General features: G+C 39.3%; 1 long non-coding RNA gene across 3 annotated transcripts; it reads right to left on the reverse strand.

Annotated features, from left to right (window-relative positions):
* Positions 1–368: 368 nt before the first annotated feature.
* On the reverse strand, positions 369–2,867 carry LOC101175600 (uncharacterized). 3 transcript variants are annotated; one of them, XR_013656561.1, is made up of 5 exons: positions 2,630–2,867; positions 1,713–1,907; positions 1,542–1,621; positions 896–1,065; positions 369–818 (listed from the first exon to the last, which is right to left on the reverse strand). It is a non-coding gene; the product is annotated as an uncharacterized LOC101175600 (long non-coding RNA). The 3 variants fall into 3 exon arrangements; XR_013656560.1 differs by having other exon boundaries at positions 369–1,065; XR_013656562.1 differs by lacking the exon at positions 2,630–2,867 and adding an exon at positions 2,462–2,614 and having other exon boundaries at positions 369–1,065.
* Between the last annotated feature and the right edge of the window lie 13,205 nt (positions 2,868–16,072).

Raw genomic sequence — 16,072 nt, forward strand, 5'->3', positions numbered from 1 at the left:
CAATTCACAGTTACTCCCCATACCCGAGTATGTAGCCGACATTTAAACAAGGATGATGTTCGTGAGCTCTTATCAGAGACGGGGAGGCGGCTATTAAACAAGGGAGCTGTCCCAGCACTGTTTGAGTGGAACAATTTCACCCTTCCCACTTCACGACCGGGGGTGTGGGAGAGGAGAGAGCGTCCTAGCTTTGTAAATTACTTTGTATAAATTGAATTTTATAATTAATGTTATGTATGCACTGCTGTACATTGCACATACTCTTTGAATAAAGAACTACTGAATTATTTGCATGTTATATGTACTTTACCTCACCAATGCTTTTAAGCCATCTGTAATATAAGAATAATACTTTCATGCACAGTGAATTATTTACTGAATAACATTTATTTAGGGCTCCCAATTTACAAACAACAGTTATAAAATACTATTTTTAGGTAACCAATTATCAAAAAAATTAATCGGAAGAACATGTAACATGTAATTTAATAATAGATTAGTATTAATACAACAAGAAACATAGTAATACTATTAAGAAAAAAAATAAAAACTTGAATCAATATATATGTACAAATATTTTGAAATGGATTGAACTAATAAGAGTTACTGCCAGTAAGAGAAATGGAGAAAAGAGAAATTAACAGCACTCTATAAAGAAGTGTGACAGGCAATCAGAATCTAATTATTTAGGGAAGCAAAGAGTTTGTTTTGTGTGCGTTCTCTAATGTTGTTTCCAGGGACATCATGTGGTGCTGCTGATGTTCAGTGCAGACAAAAGAGCAGGTAGCGGGTCCCAGCCTGTAACCCTGAAGTGGCAGCTGTGGGGGAGAAGGAGCATCTGTGTGGGGACAGGTTTTTGGAACTCTTTTTGCAGGCATATGATAGGATAACACACTTCCTTCTTGCACTTTTCCAAATGCAGAGTCAACCAGAGGAACATTAATGTCCATAGCCATAGTTGTTATCAGTGGAGCCACATCACTTGGAACATCATGGTAGACTTCATCCACCCTGAGTGTGGAAAGTTCAGGCAGAGCTGAACTGACACCCTTATACAAGTTGCTCCTATGGAAAAAACAAAATAATGTTTTTTTTTAATTTAATTTTTTAAAATGAGCCATAAAGTAAGTTACATATAAGTTGAATGAACAAAATAACAACAAAAAAGCTTTATTTATTTAAACATACAATGTATCATATGATGAGATTATTACTTTATCTGAGGTCTCACTGATTACTACAGAAAATGCATTACTACTATATCTGCACTTGAGAGCACTTTGACTCGGCGCAGTAATATCCACAGAAATATCCTTTTAGGAGTGATGATATTACTGCGCCGAGTCAAAGTGCTCTCAAGTGCAGATATAGTAGTGTTCCCAAGTGCTATTCTGCCATACATTATAGTTATCCAGAGCAATTAAGTGCACGCACTGAGACGAGAGAGGTATGCATCAACTCATCTTAGTTAAGGAAATAACATAGTTTAATATGAAAAAACAGTGGAGTGTTCCTTTAATGATAATAAAAATAATACTAACCTAATGCCTTCCATCAGTTTTCGTTCCTTGGGTCTGGCTGAAAGAATCACCATGTCATTTACAAGACCAGGTTTAACACCCTGCATTTGAACAAAAAAGGTTTTCAATAAACACAAACATCCATAAATAGAAAATTAAGTAGAAAAGTACCCTGTTAAAAACATTAGTTACCATGGATCTTGGCTTATGCCACTTCTGTTCAGTCTCTGTGCAGCTGTGTGTTGGGGGAACAGAGGTGATGCTAAGCTGGCAATAATGTGCAGTCTGGTACAACAGTGCTGCCACATGATTACACACAGCTGTACCTGCCACACAGGTACACTGGCAGCTGTGTAGCTGCACAGGACGGGCATCCCCAAGCACAATCTGAAAATACACAAATCTGTTATAATAGAATAAAAGCGCAGTTTTTTAAAAAGAGAATACATGAGTACAGTGAGAATGTTTAACAAAACAAACAAATTTGAACCATCGACATATAATTATTAACTACTAAAACAATTAATAACTACTAAACAATTTGTATGAGCTAAAATTGTAGCCACAATATTATTTATATTATTATTTATCTCACTTTACTCATCATCCCCAACAGTGGACACAGAACGTGTGTCAATGCAGTGACAAAACGGAACTCAGTTTCTGTGAATCCCAGTGATTAGCGTACATATTTAAATATCGATAAATATTCCAACACACCAGTGTTATTTATGGTATGGTAAATGAAATTTGTCTTTAAAATAACCTTTAGCATTATTAGATGCAATGATTCACAGAAACTTTGATCTGCCAAACGTAACCTGTCTCATGAACCATGAACCAATCTGCGCTGAACCTGCAGTATAACTTTCTCTTACGCTTAAGCTGTGAGGCTTTTGGCTTTTCCTCATAGATCTGTAGCACTCAGCCCTAATCGTTACCTCTCCTGTGCTTGAATCCTTGTTTGAAACTGACATTGACAAAGGCGTTAGGAAAATTGGCTGTGATTGACACATAATAGTAAACATAGCCTACGCTGCACCTGCTGCGCTAGCACTAGATAGCATGCATGCTATGGGCATGTAACACAGAACACGTCCAGATCTTACCTTCAAAATTGTGGATGTAGCTTGACACATACAATTTGAAGCCCTTCTCTTTCTTGGTTGTCGAAGTGTGACATAACTTTTGTATGATTCGACTCACGTCGTTGACCGTTACCTTTGGGACATCTTGAAGGGACCGAGTGAAAAATGCCATAGTTGTTATTGACGCTATGTGCGCCGTCGACGCCGGATGTAACCTGGCTGGCCGACTTGGAATGCGGAAGTGAGTGTGCATATAGCCTATTGCAAAAAGGAAAAAGAAATAGTTTGCCTTTCAGTCAGATGTTTTTCCGAAAGAATCGATTGGTTCAGGAATCGACATATTTATGACTTTGTTTTAGAATGCATCTTTTTTAAATTTTTGACTGATCATGTCAAACATCACGCCGTATTTTAACGTAACCTCTTACAGCATGTCTCAATTGAAGAAGAAAAAATGTCGTTCACATCTCCATCCCAAAGACCAGTGTGTGAAGCTCACTTTGCCCTTTGACCTCCCCGCTCAGCCTCAATGCATTTCCTGTCTGCACTAATTCAGGTTTACACAGGGACACTTTGAGGCTTGAAGCTGAATTGTACTTTTTCTGATCCACATACTCTCCCCTCACATCTCCTTCCAGCCATTACTGCCACTTTTTCTTATCTCCAAGTGTTGACTTGAAGGCTCATTCATCTCTCCTTTTATTCTCGGCAGTGCCGTCTAAGTGCCCCATCACGACGCCGGGCTCGGCCATCTCCCATCTTCTCTAATGATAAAGTTGAGAGAGCAGCGCTCCCACCTGGTGCCCCTCGATTGTCTTAAAGTGGTTTTAGAAGCACTTGTGGCGTGCTTTCAGAGAAAGAGCTCTCCGTCAGAGGAGGAAGGACTGCAGATCTGCGGCGCTGCTGATGGAGGCTCAGGTGAAGAAAGGATGACGCCACTCTGGCCTTTTGAAATACTGGGAGCACAGACAACAAAAAGGGATTTCAATCATTGTAGGCAAATAGAAGAATGCACGCATTTTGATATTGTATTACCGTTTCAGCCACACCAGAGACACTTTTCTAAATGTTTGTGGCTCTACTGTGAATGAAGTGAGCGTGGGCTGCCATCTAATGGACACGTAATGAAAGTAACCCCCCCAAGAAATGTTCATTTTGATTTAAAATGTCTTTGATAAAGTTAAAAGTATCAGTAGTTAGAAAACAGACTAGGGAAAATTGCATTTTCGTCGTATCTGGTTGCTTTTTCCAAATTACCAGATTTTTGTTTGTTTGTTCAAGCAGAACTCAGCTGCATGATTTTATAAGGAGGTGTATAAACTGTGGATCTGAGTCATGTCAGAAATGAGAGCACGCCCCCCTGCGGCGGCAGTCTGGCTGCAGAAGGACACGGCAGGAACCTCCGTCACCCCAACAGCCGTAGTGTGGCGCAGACACCCAGCTCTGGAAGCAGCTCTCAGGAAACAAGCCAAGTCTTAAAATGTGAAACTTTTTCTTTAAATGAGCAGCAAAATCTGCCGAAGGGTTAAGAAAAATGGTTTCACCAAGAATTCCTACTTAAAGAAAGAAATTCTAGTAAGAAATGTTTAGGGGTGGGAATCTTAAGGCACCTCGAGATTATGATTCAGGAGCCAATCAATTATCAGTGCAGCTTTCAGTCATTGTCTGAGTTTGAAGGATATGAGATTTTAGCTGCCACTTAGTAAAAGAGGAGGTCTGCTTCTGTGGCGACTGAAGTCCAAGCGTCACATGTTAATGCCATCCTGTCGGCCGTCACAACAGCTGCCATGACTTCAGCCTTCAGCTCTGAGTATAGTGCTGGGCTGACCGTGTCGGTGAGAAGCCATGGAAGGTTGTGTGTCGGCTCTAACATATGGAGAAACGTTTGGAAACCTTCATTCTACCCCACAGAACTGATTGACTTTGTTTTTTGCTTCCCCTTTTCAATGACAGTGGGAGTTTTTTAGGGCATCCAATGTGTTTTAAACCGATGGAAGTTCTTGTGGCAGAACCTGTTAAAGCCACTCTCAAGCCAGTAGCGGTAGAACGGATGGAACCATACGATAGGATTTTATAAACTGTTGTGTTCCCTACATATTTAACTTCCGTCTGACACGACTTTTATCTAAAACCACAGAGGTCGGGCCGGTCCTATGACACGATCTGCACGGCCAGCCAAGTTCTGTTTGTTACTTTTACTTTAAATTATATTAGTTGTTCAAGTACATAAAATTCATAAAATCGCGTTCAGTGTGAACGTAGCTTTAGTGATATGAGTCCGTTTGACGTGTTGCAAGCAAAGTCAGCGCAATCAAGGTATGCAACTCCGCTAACATGGCTAACGTGGCTAACGTGGCTAACGTGGCTAACGTGGCTAACGTGTAGCGTGTCACAAAAACATTCTGTGAACACCGTTAATAAAGTCTGACTGACGGACTTAAAAAAGACATCAGTTTGAAAAAAGACTGCTGAGACGATGCACCTTATCATCCAGTTCACCCCATAGTGCAGAAAATAAGAAAATACTTTTTGGAGATTTCTGATTGGCCAGTTTATAACATGAATAACCTGCACTACAGGAAAAAAATATGGATTATCACAAAAGTTAAAGGTACCACACCAAAAATGGTTAATTTGACAAATGGAATAACTGAGTGTCAGCTGTTTATTTCTCTGTATTGGATTTTGGTGTCTTGGAACAAGCGGATACTTCCAGATTTCATTTTTTCCCTTCGGTAAAATGCAGATTTTTATTATTATGGATTAGGTTGTTTTTGTAATTTTTTTAGTTCCAGCCTAACTTTTTCCACAGATGGTGGTACAGGTAAAACCAAACCAAAACTGTTCTGAAGACACAAAATGTAAAAAATAACAGAACAAATCTGTCAGGTAAGAGATAAATCATCTAAGATGATTTACGTTGGAGAAGACAAAGAAAGGCACCAACATCATGCATTTGAAAAGGTCAGCACAGCAATTATTTCTGGAAGGTGATCGTTATCTCCGCCACAACCTGCAGGCGTCAGCAGAAACAGCTGTCACTGAGGTCTGGTGTCAGAGCCTTTGGAGAAAAGAGATTTACTTTCTACTGCAGTTTATCAAATGTGAAGAAAATGAAAACAAGTGAGCAGAGTTTCTATTTGTTTGGATTAGAAACTTTTGAAGTGCTAACATATGCAGTTTGACGCTCATGAAAGCAACTCTGGTCAAGCCGAGATCAACCCGGATTATCCAGTCTGCTCTAGACCTCGTGCTATCCAAGGCACTTGAACATTGGGAGTTGGGTCATCTAGACCCACTAGACAGTGCTCTGAACCTTTTTTCTTCACTGATTTGTGATCTTCACTGGTGTCCATGGATTACATGAAATCTTTCCACCTTTATCCACCTTTGTCATGGTAGGGAGAACACCTCAATGGAAGGGGGGGGGGGGGGGTCATCTAAGATAGCAGAAGGGGTAATCACGTAATCATTGCGGAAAGTGAGCCGACCATGGCCCTGAAGAAAAGCCAGGCAACTACAGAAATTGAAGACATGTACTTGAAGATTTGGGTGTGAGTGTGACAGCCATCAAGATCACACAGAAACAGCTTGTGGAGCTTCATGGGCGACTTTCAGAGCTAACTGAAGAACCGAGGAATGAGGACTTCAAGCCCAAAACAAACAACAAGATCGACACATTCAAGAAGCAAGTGGATGACTTGTTTCCACGATGAACAACATGGTTATGACTGTTCTACAGATCAAATCTCAACCAAAGGCTAACACAGCTAATGCTACCAATGGCCCCTGATCCCGGTGAGCAGAACACAAATTCTGGAACAGCAGGTACAGAAATTACTCAAGTTAAAAACCAATCTGGAAATGCTTGATTTGCATTGGTTGGTTTTCAGGGCTGCACAGTGGTGTAGTGGTCAGCACTCCTGCCCTAGCTAGTTCAAATCCTGGCTGGGTTCTTCCTGTGTGGAGTTTGAATGTTGTTCCTTGCCCCTCCCCTTTCCCCCCACAGTCCATGCTCCATAGGGTAATTGGTGACTCTAAATTTTCTCTGTGCATGAATGCGAGTGTGTGTCCCTGCAACAGTCTGGTAACCTGTTCAGGGTCTAGCCCACCTTTGTCCAGCAGTAACTAGGATAGGCTCCGTCATCGCCCCCCCCCTCTGAGAATACTGAGTGGAATTGAGTTATGCAACATTGTTTGAGCCGTGGATGTGAAAACGAAAATGCAATCCCCTCTTTGTATTCTTGCTTTAATTGTTTTACAGAAAAAGCAGTTTTTAAGTAGAAAATGAAAAAGCATTTTGAAGGATTGATTTTTCATTTTAATTTTGAGGCATTTGATGCAGCTTCATTCTGAAAATGAAAAAGCATTTCTGTTAATCCATTTTAAATGTCAAATTAGACATTTCTAAAGGAATTTAGCTGCACATTTACCAGAGAACATTTTGAAAATGAAATGTCAAATACCATTTTCATTATCATTTTAATTAGTGACAGAATAAGCGGTGTTGAAGAAGAAAATGAAAAAGCATTCTGGAGGATTTTCATTTTCACTTTGAGTCAACAAATGCAGTTTCATTTTGAAAATGAAAAAGCATTTCCGGTTTTGACTTTTACTTTTATTTATGCTACACAAATGCTTCCATAGATTGCAAGCAGATTTCTGTTTTGGTTCTTTAATACTGGACGTATTTTTCTATGAACATTTTACTTTGAGAATTTAGACACGAGAGAAAAGTGGGAAAACGTTCATGTCTGTCTGAGAAAAGTGGATTAAGTGTGCAGTGTGGAGTTTTACAGCCTTTAAACATCTGTAAACCTACTTTGTGGATTTCACCTATTGAGGGACCTTTCCCTGTGATAAATGAGGAAACAACACTTTTAGAAGACCAGACTGGGTTACCTGGAACTGGCTTGCAGGTTTCACTGTTTTGTGTTTGTCTACAGGGGAAATAACACAAAGAAAGTATCTGAATAATGCAGCTCTCATGCAGACAGTGATTGACACAGACACTCATGGAACTCCACTCTGACCCCTCTGGTAACTGGACACCTGCTCTGTCCCACCGTGACTGACAGCCGGCAGCAGAAAGTCCACATCCAGTCCCAGCTCTTCCTAATTGGATTTGGGAGCCATCCTGCCACAGGCCTCTAACAGACTCATGGAAACCCCCCCAGGCCTGAAGTGAGCCACAAAGGACACAAGACCTCCACTCAGTTTTGGCAGCACACTCTGGTTTCACAGAGTACTTCATCACTTGTGAATTTGGACTGGAAAGCACTTCATGAAAATAGAAAACCGCAATGAAATGAAACCGCATTTACAACATAATGTGTTTAAGGTTGCTCCCACATGTCTGTCTTGTTTTCCTGTTGAGAGCTTTTATGCAGCTCGCCCACTTCACCACTATTTCTGAAAGGTGGGGCTAACCTATGCAATGCAGAAATGCGAAATCTCTCAGAGTATTTTGGTCTCATTTCTAACCTAAATATTTTATAGGACAAAACCAACTTCCACCAACATTACAGTGAGACATACAAACTTAATTCAAGACAATAAATCTGGAATTTCTTGTTGGGTCATTTGATTTGAACAATACGACAGAGTATTAGGGCCACCAAAAAAAAAAAAAAAAAAAGTAAAATTACGACATTTTATCTCGTAAATTTACGAGTTTTTTTCTCGTACATTTACGAGATCAAATCTCGTAAATATACGAGAAAAAAGTCATAGATTAACAAGGAGAAAACACCGAAGTTGTCCGTTTATCGGAGCATCGCTTGAAGATGAAAGATGTGGAGCCTTTTGTGAAGCTTTATTTCCAGGTTTATTGTAGGTTTAAAACAAAGAGATTCTGAACCTTTGGCGACTCAAAATCAGATTATTGTCAGTGGAGCCGGTTTTCCGGGGTTCAGTGTCAGTAAAGCGGAGTTTCATATGTAAAATAAGGAGCTCAGAGACACGTTTGGGTGTAGAGGATCGCTGCAGCTTTTATTCTCCTTTTCATTCACAAACCCTGAAGTTCATCTGTCACCTTACGTCATGAACCTGTCATCAGATCCGAACACCAATGCGGAAGTAAACGTCCCGTTATATCATTAAACAACTAAGATGAATGAAAATGGTTTATTATATGAGCATTAGAACGTTGAAAATGCCAAAAAAGTGATCCTCCTCCTCAAACGGAAGCGTCACACAAACGTAGAGATCTTGTTTTGGGTGGAGGAAGAAAGGATTGAAGTGGAAAACTGCAGGGACACCGATGGCTTCATCGGGCTGCAGGGATCCTGCAAACCAACGATCAATAAATAAAACTTTAATAAATTGTAAATCAAACAAATGAGCTTCCAGATATTTGGAACGTTAAGCTTATTCAGCTCACCTGTTCAACTGAGTTTAGTTGGTCTGCTCTGTTGCTGCGCGGCGTTCACCTGCTGCTCTGCATGCTCACTTCCACTTAATATCGTAAATTTACGAATTTTTTTTTCATAAATCTACGACTTAAAATCTTGTAAAATTACGAGTTTTTTTCTCATAAATTTACGAGTTTTTATCTCCTAAATTTACGAGATAAAAACTCGTAATTTTACTTTTCTTTTTTTTTTTTTGGTGGCTTTTTTTTTTTTTTTGGTGGCCCTAATACTCCGTCGTAGAACAAACACATAGTTTTAAGAAAAACTTTTAATGAAACAAGTTTTTTTAAATTTTTTTACATTATATTTTTAAACAGGAGTTTTGTTTTTGATTGTCAGTGGTCTTCTTTCAAGGAACAGATTTGCTAAAGGAGTAAACTCAGGTCATTTTAAGAGAAGTTTATCTTAAATGTGTATTTCTAGTCTTATTTTAGGAGGATTATGGTCTACAAACAGGGACATCTGGACTCTTGCAGCGCTTAACAGAGGATATATTTGGGGGCAAAGCATTGGTGGATTTTAAATGGGCGGTCAGGAGAGGGCAAAAAGGTTTGTTGCTGTTCCAATTATTCTTAATGGATGAAAATATTTGTCTGATGATACTAATATTTAATTCAATTAAATTTTTCTTATTTCAAACACACAGAAATAATGAACGGACAAAACAAGACAGTGTGCTTGAAAAGGAGTGGGTTGAAGAGAACTCTTGTATGATCCCACCCCTTTTTTACAACACCTGATGATCCACATAATTCTCTTTACAGTTTTGTACATGTTATACATTCACACTACATTCTGGTGACATTTTTGCATTTATTGATCATTTCCTGCCTTGTACAGTTCCATCAGTGACATTTACTCAAAATCTGGGGGCCAAAGCTTGTTGCTGGGAGGGCAGCTGCCCCCCCTTGACCCCTATAGCACCACCCCTGGAAGAAACTGTACTAATATATAATATGAAGATATTTTTGAGCAAAACATGATTTTTTTAAACACATTTCCAATTACAGGAGGACTATATCTAAATATGACTGTTTATTGTTCATTTCAAATTTTTATTTGTCTAAACAGGTCAAGACAACACAACTTGTTTTAAAGAATCTCCCCAAGACAACTTTCATTGGCAGATTTTTTTCACCTAAAACAAGTAAAGATCATCTTAAATTCTGTATTTTTCACCTTGTTTTGAGAAAGGCACTTCTTCCAGTGTGATGTTGTGTTTGTGAGGGATGCTCCACACCCGCGGACACGGCCTGTACTGAAAGGTTCACAATTTTAAGGTTTGTGCTTTAGTGTGTACTCTCTGTGTTTAGAGTAAAAACATGAAATGAAACCACCGTACTAGTATTTGAAATGGGGATGGGGAGCGTCCAACCTGTTCTGAGGTTTTTTCTGCTACAAAACGGAGCAGCTGCCAACAGTTTTCAAGGCCAGAGGGTTTCTAAACTGTTTCAGTCTTTAACAGAGAAGAGACACGTCAGCAAACTCTGGAATAAAGGAGTAGAAGGGATCAGATGTTGCTTGAATCGACAACAGAAAAGTCTTACTGTAGGAAAGGAAGAAAATAGAACTACAAGAAAGCCTCTTGATCATGAGGAAAATTACATCACATTCACTCAAACGGAGAGGGGCACAAAGAAGTAAACAGGCAGGCAGTTGGAGGGTGTAACATTTGACCACATCTGAAGTAAAACCATCATTTCTTTCTTTCATCTCATGAAGCCCTCTGCAAAGTGGTGGCTGCAAATTTTAAATGTAACCACTAGATGGCGTCAAATGCAAAAGCTCCAGCTGCCCCATGACCCTGAAAGGGATGTAAGCAGCTCAGAGATGGATGGATGGATGGATGGATTATTTGATTTATGTAGTTTCTTTAAAAAAGTTCTTGATAATACAATCAAAAATATGATGGGATTAATATCAGAAAAACTAGTTTTCACAGCAATTATTGCATTTCCTTTGGGCTGGGACTGTGGGGTAGTGGTTAGCAGTCTCACTGCAAAGGCCCTGGTTAGAATTCCGAGTGGGGCATTTCCCAGTGGAGTTTGCATGTTCCTGCATGGGTTTCTCCAGGCATTTCTGGATTCCTCCCAGAACCAAATAGATCACCTAAATAAATCCTTAGGTGTGCGTATGATGTTTGGCCCTTCAAATGAGCTGTTTTCATCTTTAATGGGACAGGCTCCAGCTGCCCTGTGACCCCAAAAGGGATTTAGCGGGTTGATGAAATAGATATTCATTTTAAAATTAAGCATTTAGAAATATGAAAAAGCAAAACTATAACTTTGTAGCCTAATCTCCAAAAGAGTTTTAGAAAATGTATCTGTGTAAATGTTGTCGAAGGAAAACTTTACTATTGTCTCATTTGAAGATATTTTATTCAAATTCAAAACATATATGTCAAAAATAATAATCTTAATTTAAGGATTTTGGAATTGAATTACACAAACAACATTATAAGGCAGTTGTGATGCATATGGCCAAAACAGGTAGCACCATTATTTTTTGCCTGTTCATTATTATGTCTTGTTTTTTTGTTATTGTTGTTTATTTCCTTTCATTGAGCACATTTTGCTCTAACATTTGGTTTATTTTTTTTAATTGTTAAAAAAAGAAATTGACATTTGAAATACTGTAGAAGCCCCTTTTTAATATAGTTTAAGACAAATGATGGAAAATAGGACATTATTGCTGAAATGTCATTTTAGCCATTTTCTGAACCCACTGCTTCCCCTTCAGGCTCACAGGGCTCCCAGAGCCTAACTGGGCTACTGTTGGGTGAAGGCGGGGTCTACAGGTCAACAGGTCCGCTTTAATCAAATGGAAAATTCCAGGCAAAAGGTTTATGATGGGTCCTTTTTTTATGAGATAAAAAAAAACATCCACCCCATAAAAAGGAATGAACACACCTACCATGATACTTCAGAAAATATAAGCAAGCAAGCTAAAAATGTACAAACAATTATTTGAAAATGTTGGTGTATTTCTAATTTCCCTCAGATTTAAATGCTTTGTTTAAAACTGAAAGCATCCATGTCTTTAAATCTGCAGAGCTCAGAGGACCAGCGGTGTGGATCGTTACTGATCCACTAAATGATCACATCAAGATCAATAATTTATGAACAAAACCAAGATTTTTCTTATTCAATATAAATATGTATATGGCTCCTCCATGTGTGTCACTTGAGGAATGAAAATTGAAATAATAAGTACTTAAAACTTTTATTTAGAAGAAGATATCAGAATTAAGCACACATAACTGATAAAAGCAAAGATTTAGAAAGAAAGAAAGGATATTTATCACTTTAAACAATGTCACCATCCAATGTTTTTCCATTAACTTCCTGGTTGACTTCAGCAGTAAACAAAACATAAACATCACTGTTGATTTGGAACAAATTCTGAAAAGTCAGAGTTTTTCTATCCTCAAAGTGTAGCTGAACACAGTTGCAATAGAAAGATGACAAGAATGTAGAGAATGAAGACACCGCAACACCTCAATAGAACTGTAACAACAAGAAAAGTCCTTAAATCTAAATCAGCAACAGTTTCCCAAACATGTTTTACAAACGGACTTTTTTATCTTTAGTGGAAATACCATCAAACTCTCACGCTAGCTGCGTTTCCATTGACTATGAAACCACGCAAATTGGATTTGCAATAATAAATTTGCCTAATGGGAAGACAACAACTTGGAAAAAATTTGCATCTCTGGAAAAAAGTTTTCACGCTTAGAGGAGGTGATTTTTGAGGAAATGGACATATTTCACAAACCTGCAATGGAAACCCTTTATTAAAATGAAATGAGTCACGTGACCAACAACCGGACGGCAATGCGCTTCTTGGTAGGAACTGGCGACCTTGGGCACTGCACAGCGGGCGCCACACGAGGTCCCACAGCGTCACACGGCTCATCAAAAGTTGAGCGTGTCATGTGGAATTGTAGAATCCACAGCTCCTCTGTAACCCTCCTGCTATCTTAGGCACTTTAACGTTGGGAGTGGGGTCATCTAGACCCACTAGACAGTGCTCTGAACCTTTTTTCTTCAATGATTTGTGATCTTCACTGGTGTCCATGGATTACATGAAATCTTTCTACCTTTACCCACCTTTGTCATGGTAGGAATAACAGATCAATGTAAGGGGGGGGGGGGGGGGGGGGGTCATCTAAGATAGCACAAGGGTTAAAATCACCAACCAAGATTTCCCAAAATCTCTTCATCCGTAGCTGCTCCCACGTGCCGAATAAGACGCCGACGTCTCCTTTGATAGATAATGATGAGCGCTAGTGCTGAGGCAGGAATCTGAATACATCTGCTGTTAATTAAATTATTGATCAAATTGAAAAAAAATCATTTTTTTCGATATAACTAGAATGGGAACAGATTGGGAATATCGGAGCCTTTGGATGTTTGTTACAGCCCCACAGAAAGGAGCAGAGTTATTTTATTTAAGGACAATCTCCTCTTACTGGGAGGTGGTTCAATGTTTGTTAATCATCAATTCTGAAAAGTCATTTGGGGTTTTTGACAAACAACTTTGTCTTTGGCTTCCAGATGCTTTTCAGAGCAGAAGAAGAAGAAAAAGAAGCAGAACATCAGTGATGAGTGATTAGAACAACAATAGTGGGCAGACTCCAAAACTGTAGGTGGAACATAAGTGTGCGCCGACACCATTTCTCAGCCGCCTGCCAAAAGGACGTTTGATCTACCTCTGTTTTATCAGCCCGAGAGATGTGTGTGTTTGTGTGCATGTGCACGCACCAAAGCCTGTCCTCCCCCTCACAAGTTTGTGAGGGAGGTGAGGAGATGGGGGAGGGACTCTCATATTAATGGCTGCAGTTAACCTGGAAGGGTCAAAACCATCGGAGCTGTTGATGGATCTGGTCTGCGGGAACAATCTCACTCTCTCCTACAAACACACACCGCAGCACCATCCATCCGTCTCCGGCTGTGAGAGGATCACGCCTGAACACAGGGGGGAGGACGGTTGAGGCAGAATGCCGGGCAGCCCAGTTGTTGGATGGAGTGAGGGAAGAGGTTGATCAGATTTACCTCACAGTTTTTCTCTTAGTCATTCTCTTAATTTATCCTTTTCCTCATAGAATACCAAACACAAGCTGAAAGCTACGACGGAGTTTTAGGGCCAGTTTCCAAAAAAACAAAAATTGTGATTTTTAAGTCCTAAATTTACGAGAAAGAGGTCATAACTGTTAAATTACGAGATTTTAAGTCGTAAATTTACGAGAAAGAAAATCGTACATTTAATAGATTCTTTTCTCGTAAATATACGACTTAAAAACTTGTAAATTTACAAGAAAAAACGTCATAGATTAACGAGGAAAAAAGACCAAAGTTTTCCGATGAAATATGTGGAGCCTTTTGTGAAGCTTCATTTCCGGATAGGTTTAAAATTCACAGAGATTCTGAACCTTTTGGCGACTCAAAATCAGATTATTTTCAGTGGAGCCGGCTTTCCGGGGTTCGGTGTTGGTAAAGCGGAGTTTTACGTTTGGGTGTAGAGGATCGATGCAGCCTTAATTCTCCTTTTCATTCACACAACCTGAAGTTCATTTGTCATCTTACGTCATGAACCTGTCATCCGATCACCAATGCAGAAGTATACAGTGTTTTATACCATGGTCCGGGTGAATACTCGATTCTGATTGGCTGCTGGGTGTGCGTTAAAACCTGATAACCGCATGGTGAAAAAGAAGTTCCGGTCACTTAGCTTAAATGTTTTGTATCACTGCGCCGGCTTCTTTAAAACAACCTTTAGCTTCATCATCTGGACAAAAACAAGCGGTAAGAGATTAACGTTCTCACTGAACTGATGCTTTATTCAACCCATCGGAAAGATCAGCATATATATATGTCGCCGAATCTTGACTGCAGCGGTGGTGTGGCACGACACGGAATATTTGTTACGCGATGCGGCGCATCAGGTAATTTCATTCTCGTAAATTTACAAGTTTTTATAGTTGTCTAAATTTACGACTTAAATCTCGTAATATTACTTTTTTTTTTTGATGGCCCTAAAACTCCGTCCTAGAAAGCTGAATAGTCAGAAAAATACTTATGGTTTTTTGTTGATTAACCCTGTAACCCCGCAAAACCTCAATAAAGCTCTTTGAAAAACCATAACTCTTCAGTCATTTCAACATGAGTCAGCTGTTTTGTTGCACATGAAGACACTTTGATTTACTGTAATTGCATAAGCAGCTTAAGAGTGACGTTAATCAAAATCATGAGGTAAAGCTCTGGTGCTAAATGGTTAATGACCCAGTATCTATAGTCCCATCTTCTCTCGCTGCATTGCAGTTCACCTTTCAGAGTTTCGCTATTTTTTTTCAGTGCAATTTGTGTGTGTGTGATTTTTTATAAACTGTGTTCTGTGTCCTGATTGGCCGTTGACTTTGTCAATCAATCTCCTCAGAATGCATTCAGTTTTCCACATTTACAGAAATCTTCACTGATCTTTGTTTTCATTCTTTAATCCTAGACTTATTTTTCCACTAAGGTTTGAACTTTGAGAGTTTAAACAAGAGAAGAAAGTGTGAAAATGTTCATGTCTGTCCAAGAAAAGTGTAGAAAAAGGTTCTCCAGCTGTTTTACAACCTTAAAACATCTATAATTCCACTTTGTGAATTCACCTATCACAGGTTACTTTTAGCAACACCGTATTTTCCACACTATTATTGGGTGCCTCGTCAATGATTGGTCTATTAACAAACTCATGTCTCATATGAGGCACATCAAACTATAAGGAGCAGAAGTTACAAAGAGTCAGATGTTCTTTATTTGTTAACAGCCTTTTTAACTTTTATATACATTCAAACTAAAGTGTGAGTAAAAGTCCATCAATCACCAGACTTCATTAACTGCATTCATAGTAACTCTAGAACTTGTTTGAAGTATGCTACATGTTAGCCCAGTTAGCATTGTAAGCCCTGTTAGCATTGTTAGCCCTGTTAGCATTGTTAGCCACGTTAGAAGCATTACCCGTGCAACCATATTCACGATCCCTCTAAGTCCGAACCTTGGCTGTGTCC

Source organism: Oryzias latipes, chromosome 6, assembly GCF_053564925.1.
Source record: "Oryzias latipes strain Hd-rR chromosome 6, Olatipes_Hd-rR_3.1".
NCBI lineage: Eukaryota > Metazoa > Chordata > Actinopteri > Beloniformes > Adrianichthyidae > Oryzias > Oryzias latipes.